Source organism: Chinchilla lanigera, unplaced genomic scaffold, assembly GCF_000276665.1.
Source record: "Chinchilla lanigera isolate Chin_1 unplaced genomic scaffold, ChiLan1.0 scaffold00046, whole genome shotgun sequence".
Lineage (NCBI taxonomy): Eukaryota > Metazoa > Chordata > Mammalia > Rodentia > Chinchillidae > Chinchilla > Chinchilla lanigera.
The window spans coordinates 16,336,634-16,345,106 of record NW_004955447.1 but is presented as its reverse complement, the minus strand read 5'-3'; positions in this window follow the sequence as shown (position 1 = coordinate 16,345,106).

The following is an 8,473-nucleotide window of genomic DNA, read 5'->3' as shown; positions in this document are numbered from 1 at the left end:
TTGAGAATTACAGAGCAATTATAGATGGAACTTTGTGGTCTGAGACCACGGAGCAGTGAGATCCTTCTCTAGGGATTTCCTTCCCCCTCGTGAAACATCACTACATCATCAACTGGTCAACTATCTGTAAGAACAGTGAAAGACACTCAGCTAGAAACCCTATACAGATGAGGCAGACAGGCACGCTGCACTCATTTGAAAAGATGAGCCTTAATGTGCATATGACTCACATTCAAATGCAGTGTCTTGTTGAAATTCAGAGTCTGTTTCAGTAGGTCTGGGTCGGGGGCTGAAATTTTCCATTTCTCACAAGCTGTGATTCTGATAATGAGGATTAGACCACAACCTGAGCAAGAAGGTTGCAAGCCACAGAGTCTGGCTTCTGAAAGTTCCCTGTGGTCACTCTGGCTTTGGTGTGCAGGTCCTCCGGGCTCTACGAAGCTGCCTGTACCTTCCCCTCCTTCTCTCCTCTGTCAAAGAGCTACCAAAGGCTGTGGTCCTTCCAGGTACAGATCCCGTCTTCTGCTGACTCAGGGTGCTTTGGTTCTAAGGCCAGGCTCCCAGAGAAAACGGTGTGAGCAGACATGTCACACCAGACAGTAGGCAGTTAATAATGAGAAGTTCCTCCTGGGCTAGAGTCTGTATCTGAATGACTTTTACAGTGCAGCCTTTCTAGGTCATTATCTCAAAAATTAGAAACCCAGTCTGACACTTCCCTGATTTTTTCCCTTCCCTTGCTCCATTGGGAACTTAGTACCTGCAACACACCATGCATTTTACATGTTTATTTTATTTATTGTCTGTCTCCTTCCACTGGAATTTCAGCTACAGTCTACATTTATTGAGGGGATGAGTGAAGGCAGTGACATAGAATAGAGGCTCTGCAAATATGCCACGGGCAGCCAGCAGTCTACCTTGTAAACACCAGGGGAGCAGGGAGCAGAGATCTAAACAGCTGCCTTTCTAGGGCATAGGTTATCACAGCAGGTACTTCAGCTCTCAAACAATAGTAAGATCTTATAGGTAAGACTGCATAGCACAACATTCTGCTGTTAATTTCCTTCCACTACTGGAATTCTGAACAACTTGTGACAGCCACTGTCCTCCCAACGAGTCTGTGGGGTTACAATTATGATTCCCATTTGACAGATGAAGATATTGAGGCTTAGAGAATGTAGACCTTTACCCAAGAAGAAGAGTCCAGACCTAAATACATCCCACATAAGGATTTTGCTGTCTGAGTCCCAGAGAGCAGTGGTCTGCGAGTGGAGGTCAAATAGCCCTGGGTATCAGGAGAGCAAAGTTAGAGACAGAAGAGGAAATGTGTGTATCTTCCTGGATGGACTCTGGAACCCAAGGCTCAGCCCTTCTCTGAGGACCTGCCTCAGGCCCCTCTTCCAAGCAACTCGTCCAGGAAGGGTCTCAGTTTACCTGGTCTCTGTCTTGGCCACTCTTCCTTATGAGGTAGATTATTCTAATGATGCTGGGCCCTGACCTCCCTTCTGCTCTTCAGAACTGTCTCCCAGCAGTGACAGCCCGCTGGACCCGCCTAACCTGGCCCTGGCCTTTACACCTGATGCAGGATGACAGGAAACAATCGTGACCAAGAGGAGTCCCTTCACAGCCACCTCTCACACTGCCTGACGCATTAGGGGGGCAGTTTTTAATCCATAAAGGCTCCAGATGTCAGTGAACATTTTAACACAAGCACAGGCTTCTGAGAGAATCTGAGTTTGACAGTGAAGAGAGTTCTGTGGATATTCAGCCGCATCTAGCTACCTGAGTGAGCATTCACAAGGGGCCCGCAGCTGCCACCTGCGGGTGTGTGTGTGTGTGTGTGTGTGTGTGTGTCGGGGGAGCTGGGAGGAGGGTGTCCTTCACACTGAGGGAAGGATTCTGGGTTCTTGGCTCTCTGCCCCAAGCTGTCATTAAAGCGCACACACGTCCTCAGCCGGAATCCCGCACCTGAGGCCTGCACCTCCTGACCAGCAAACGCACTACCTCCGTTATTAAAGTGTCTCTGCAATTACAGGGCCATGTGGAGAGTGCCTGGGTGCACTGGCTTGCTCCTCTCTGAGCGACATATGATCATGCCCCGTATTTAGAGCTTGCCGTTTTCAGAGGGACCCAAAGGGCCTTCTAGACATAATCTTATTCTTCTCCAGTCACCTCCTGAGGCTGCCACACCAAGGCTCCTCGCTAAACCACCGGTCCCATTCTAGAGCACAGAACAGAGGCCCTAAGGAATGAATGTCACCGAGGGAGCATGTGAGAGCGACCCTGACACCCAGGCCTCCTGACTGTCCCACAGGCCTCCCCTTCCTGACAGCCTCAGCAGAAAGGAGAGGGGAGGTTATATTTCTCCACACAAGGATTTAAAAAGGGCTAACTTTGCAAGTCTGTGCCACTTCACCAGTCAGGTGTGTGAACTAGCCTGATAAAAAGAGAGAGAATTTAGGTTTAAAATACATGAGAAGGGCTGGGGATTTAGCTCAGCGGCAAAAGCGCCTGCCTGGCAAGCACAAGGTCGTGAGTTCGGTTCCCGGTACCAGAGAAAAACTAAAAAAAAAAAAAAAAATACATAAGAAGTCCAACAGAGGGCAGAAAGGAGGTACGGAGAGGGCTAGGGGGTCCCCAAGCACAGAATGGCTGAGGTCTCAGTGAACGATAACAACTGAAAGATAGGCATGTGCTCTGCCTTTGGTGTGAAACACGACAAACAGTGTTCCATGATTCGTACACGAGGACTGATGCCTCGCTTGGTCTTCAGGGTTTGCTGGCCTTCAGAACATTCAAAACCCAGGCAATGGTGTGGTTGGTTCCTGGTTCTCCTTGCTCATACCTGGCTGCTCGGGTATCCAGGCTGTTGGTAAATAAGGAAGAAAGGATACTATTTGTCTTGGTCCATTTTCTGTTGCTATTACACAACACCACAAGGTGGGTAAAGAACTGCGTAAAGAGGTTCATTTCGGCTCACAGTTCTGGTGCAAGGTCAAGGGGTAGCACCTGAGGATGGCCTTCTCTCTGCCAGAGTGCTGGAGTGCTCAGAGCACCACATGGTGAGAGACATGAGATCCTGAGAGACCTGGCCAAGCCAGCTTCAGGGCAGACCCACGACCCATCCTGTGAAATCCATTTGTGAGGGCAGAGCCTCAATCACCTCCTAAATGTCCCACCTGCTCTAACCTCTTACTATCTTATAACAAAAAATACATTTCCACATTAGTTTTGGATGGGACAAACCGAAGTCACAGTGAATAATGTTAGTGATAAGAGCTAACACTTATTGTCCACTTGCTCTGAGACATGCATAATTATTGTTTAATATTCTCAACAATTTTATGAGATCATATTATTATCTCCATTTCAGTTTTGAGAAAACTGAAGCTTCATGAATATAGCTGACAGGTCTAATATTCTTTGCCTGACTTTTCCTCTAATATTCCCAGGGTTATGTAAGTGTTTCTGCAAGGAAAGAATGATCATTGGTGCAGCAGAGAGGTTCTGATGGCCACTGACTTATTTTACTCCTAAGAAGTGAAATGCCAGGAACTGTAGTACTGGGAAGCATATTCCAATACTGGGAAGCATAGTGCCCTCTATAAAATTTAACGACAGCTTCTTATCAGGAGAGCGACAACTTCCTTTTGAATATAATCACCTGAATGAAAAATTCAAGCCTTAGATAAGTTCTGTGGAAGTCTAGAATGAGTAGATTTTTCTTTAATATCTTGCAAAATGAACTTTTAATCAAAAGATTCAGACAGTGCTTTAGACAGAAATTTTCAGTAGCCAGGCTGTGCACCTGCTGAGGTTAGGGACTGCATCCTTTACACTTCTCAGGACAGGTACTCAGCACCTGGAAGGCTTTACGAACACTGGGTACTACTCAAGGCAACAGGAGGGAATGGGTAGATAATTGGATCAGGAGCCTGTAGCCCTTGGGTGTATCATTTTGCTTCCATAGGGGTTCAGTTTCTTCATCTGTAAAATGGGCCAATTCAGCTTAAAGAGACTTTATCTCAAAATTTTAAAAAAATTCTAAAAAATAACTGGGAATGTAGCTCAGTGTGAAGGCCTTGAGTTGAGTCCTCAGTTCCAAGAAAAAAAGGGGGCAGGGAATTCTTAAAATCTTAGTCCATGACGCCAAGAGCATACTCTGGGCCTCAGAAAATGTTTGTTGCTCTTGCTAATCCTCCAGGAAAAAAAGTGACGCCTTGCTTTGATGACACCCTTCTACTGCCCTCACTTCAAGAGCATCACAGCATCGCTCTGCAGCTCTCTTGTCTGGTGATGAGGCCAGAGACAAAGAAGAGGGCTTGTGTAGGGTCACCTTCCTTGACAAACCTGGAGCTTCAGGAGGACAAGGATTCCATCTTGTTCTGCTCAGCAGTATCCCTAGCGTTTAGCGTACACCAGCCACTCGACAAAGATTTTTAAAGAAAGAACAAATATTTGTGAAAGAATAAGTGAATAAGGGACAACTGTGTCAGTCAGCTTTCCGTTACTATAACAAACATCTGTGATGAGACTTATGGAGAGGAAAGGTTTGTTTTGGCTCACAGTTCTGGAGGTTTAGGCCTCCGGGGTAGAGGGGAGTGCATCAAGTTGGGCAAATGCATGTGGCAGAATAAAATTGTTCACCTCATAGTCAGGACATGGAAAAGACAGAGGAAGAGACTGGGGTCCCATGGCCCCCTCTAAGGGCACATTCCCATGACCTGAGGGCTTCCAAGTTGCCTCCAAAAGTTTCCACCATTTCCCCAGAGCGCCATGAGGGGACCAAGCCTGTAACACATGGGCCTTTGGGGCCAATCCAGATTCAGACGACAGCAGGCATCTTTGGAAAGTCAAGAGGCAACAGTAGCTTTGACTATATAGAACCCACTCTTTTCCTCAAGGCATTCAAAGACGTTTTAACATTTGTTTTAATTTAGCAAGCAAATTGGAAAATAGGGACTACAAATGGCCAATGAGAATATGAAAAGCTATTTAACTTATAACTGGAGAATTGCAAATTAAAACAATGATAAAATTCGCTTTTTTCTTCATCAAATTAGAGGGGAGAAGACAGTATCCAATGGGCAGGGAGATGGGTAACGACCACGGAGGACAATTTGATATTTCTCTCAAAATGAAATGGGAATGCCGGACGATTCCTCTTCTGGGTATCCGTCCAATTGAAATATTCACTCTTGTAATTTCTGTTTAATTTCTAGTTAGTTCTTGTTAAGCAGAAGTTCAATAAAATTACAGTTTTATTAATTACAGGTTTTGTGAAGTACCAGGGAGAGCTCCAGCTTGAGTGGGGGACAGGGGCTGTTCAGCAAGGGCGCCTCTGCCCTCCCAGCTCCAGCCTCGTGTTGCTGGCAGCTGCTGAACTAGAAGCTTCCTGAACAGTGAGCTGGGATCGGGGTCAGACACGTGTTCTAAGTGTGTGCGCTGCAGCACTTGTATTTGGGGGAGTGGTATGAGGGACTGAACTCAGGGCCTTCAATACCTGCAACCCTTCCTAGACTTTATTTTGAGACACAGTCTCACCAAGTGACTGAGCTCCCGAAGCTGGGCCTGAACTTGGAATCCTCCTGCTTTAGCCTCCCATAGGGCTGGAGTTACAGGTGGGTGCCCCCAGACTCAGCTAAATGCCCAGTAGTGGAGTGGCTCTGCTGGAATGTACTGGTTATACTGCACTTAAAAAAAAAAATCAGGGCCTCCACATGGCTAATCGTAATTCTCACTCTCCTCAAGAGCTACTCTATCCGGACAACCAGAGGCACTTTGTCTCCAGGTCAAAGTTCAGGGATCCAGGCTGTCTTGGTCTTGAGAATTTCCCATCTCACAGGAGGCCTTCCTTATTGTGGCTGGGGGCGGATTAGTACTCTCACCCCAACTGATACAGGTGGTTTTTATATTCTCAGCTCACCGGCCAGAGTTGGCTATGCGTCTCCACATAACTGCAGTGAAACATAAAGTATAATCCACCTGGATGATTACAGAAAGAAAAGCTGGGTACTGTGTGGGTGGACATTCAAAGTCTTGAGCCCAGGGAGTGGCTACCTGGAATCTCTACGCTCTGGAACTCAGTATAGCCTTAAAAAGCATTAGGTAGTTCTATGTTTAGTGATCTGTTTTTAAAAAACAGATCCTTAAACTTCAAGACTTTAATAAGTCCCTTAAAACAAGTTGACCTCACTCATATTAAAAATTGTTTTTTCCTGTACATTTACATATGTACGAAAGCGTAGTGATAGGTACATCTAGAAGAATATTCCCAAATGTTAGTTATCTCTGAGAAAGAAGTAGGCTGAAGAAAGGACCCAGAAGGGGATCTTTCAAAGTTCACTGGGTATTCTACTGAATTATTTACCTCTTTTTAAATGAGATTATATTCACCTAGATGTCATGGATTAAATGTATATTTTATATATTATTTCTAAAGTAAGTAATGACACCTGGGAACTTCTCCCCAATTAACAGCTCTTAAAAATGTTTTGAGGAAACTTTTTTCTAAAAATAGAAATATAGTACAAACTCAACTAGAATCTACTACGAACAATCATAGTATTTTATTTGGCCTTTGAAGAATTTTGTGTTGGAAATTGGCATTATAGTAAATGTAATGTGACTTTATTGTATTATTGAGCATTGAGGTGAAAATAATAAAAATTTTCATGAAAGCAAAAAAAAAAAAGAACCAGAAATACAATACAATCAGTCCTCTGTATCCAGGGGTTCTACATCTGTGGATATAACCAACCACTGATTGAAAATATTCCAAAAAAAAAAAAAACCATATTGGCCTGGCAAGCACAAGGTCCTGAGTTTGATTCCTGGTACCAACAACAAAAAAAACCATATTGCTGTTGACCAAGTGCTTTGCAGATCTACCTGTGAGTGTGTCTGAACTAGACATGTACAGATTCTGTTTCTTGTCATTTACTCCCTAAAACTACAGTCAAGCAACTGTGTACGTAGTGCTTACCTAGAGTAGGTATCATCACAATCTGGGTGGGATCAAACTTAGTACAGGGAGGATGTGCGTGGGTTACATGCAAACACAACACCACTTTATGTCAGGGGCTTCAGCGCCTGCAGAACAAACACAGGCCTGGCTATACATAAATCTGAGAAAATCTGTTGTCTGTAGTTTGTTGCCGTACCCAGGGGCTCTTAGACATGGGCAATACTTAGAAAAAAATCATTGTCTCGTTAGACATAAGTAGCTGGAGCCCACTGTTTTGGGCTGGGCTCCCGCGCGGGATTTAAAATACCACACGTCAAAACTGAAATGGAGTCACTCACACTAAAGCCAAGTTATTATCCAGCCTTCTCAAAAATCAGGAGAGAGAACTAGGTTTCTCCCCCAAAAAGGCATTTCAGTCAGCATGACGACGAAGTCCCCTCACTCTAGTCCTTAGAAAACGTGGCCTGCAGAACCCAGCGTTAGCCACTCGTCACATGTCTATGGCTCCGTTTCGCTGTCCCCGCCTTACAAGGAAAGTGACTCTGACCAGTGCTCTTGCTGTTTCTGCTTCCCTTAGCCCTTCTCTGTCTACAAACCAACCTCGTCCGCCCCGCTCCTGGGAATACACTCCGTTTCACAGAAGGAAGCGTGCCTCATTCTAGAACTGAGAGGAAAGACAATGTCTTTAAATGGGTTGTGATTTCCTCTCTGACTGTACGCTCCCTGAACAGTCTTCGCGGAAGTCTTGGCAAGTACTTGTTAGGGAGTGCGTTTAGCCAGGAACAATACCCGGGGAGGGGGTGACAGAAGCCAGGCGGGGCACAAAGGAAGGCTGGCTTGGCCTGCAGCTACAGAAGAGGCCTCGTGGGCGGCACCGGCAACCCTGGCCCTTTAGAATGTGCTCCAGCAGGTGCCCCCTCTGCGTCCAGCAGGTGTTGGCTGGCGCTGCCCCGGGGTGGGGGTGTGACACGCGCCAAGGGCACCCTGGAGAGAGACCAAGCTGAGGGCTAGCCGCCAGCACGTGGGCAGCTGGGGCAACCCGAGGCCCAGCTTAGGGACCGGGGGTTCCGGGCCACGCGCCGAGGCTCCCTGTGCGACCCCACCCCGAGCCTGCGGGAGGGGGACCGCGGGCCTAAAGGAGCGGAAGAGCATGCCCGGGGCGCAGCCACCCGCGCGCTACCCGGCACAGAGCAGGTGTCCGACAGGGAAATGAAGGGTAACTGGTTCCGTCCAGGCCAGGGCACAGGACCCTGCGGGCCCGGGAGGGCGGCCCAGCACAGGAGATCTCTGCGGCTCAAGCTCCAAGCCAGGCGGGAGCCGGCCAAGCTGGGTCCGGGCCTCAGACCGCGGGCGTCGCCCCGCCGGTTCGCCTTTACCCGGGGCAAAGGGTCCGGCCCCGGAGGCCGCAGCGCAGGGCACGCGGGCTGCGGGTCGTCGGGACCCCAGGTCCGCTGCTCCCTTCCTCGCGTCTTCCCGCGCTCGGTGCGCAGGCGGTGCGGGGGGATCGGA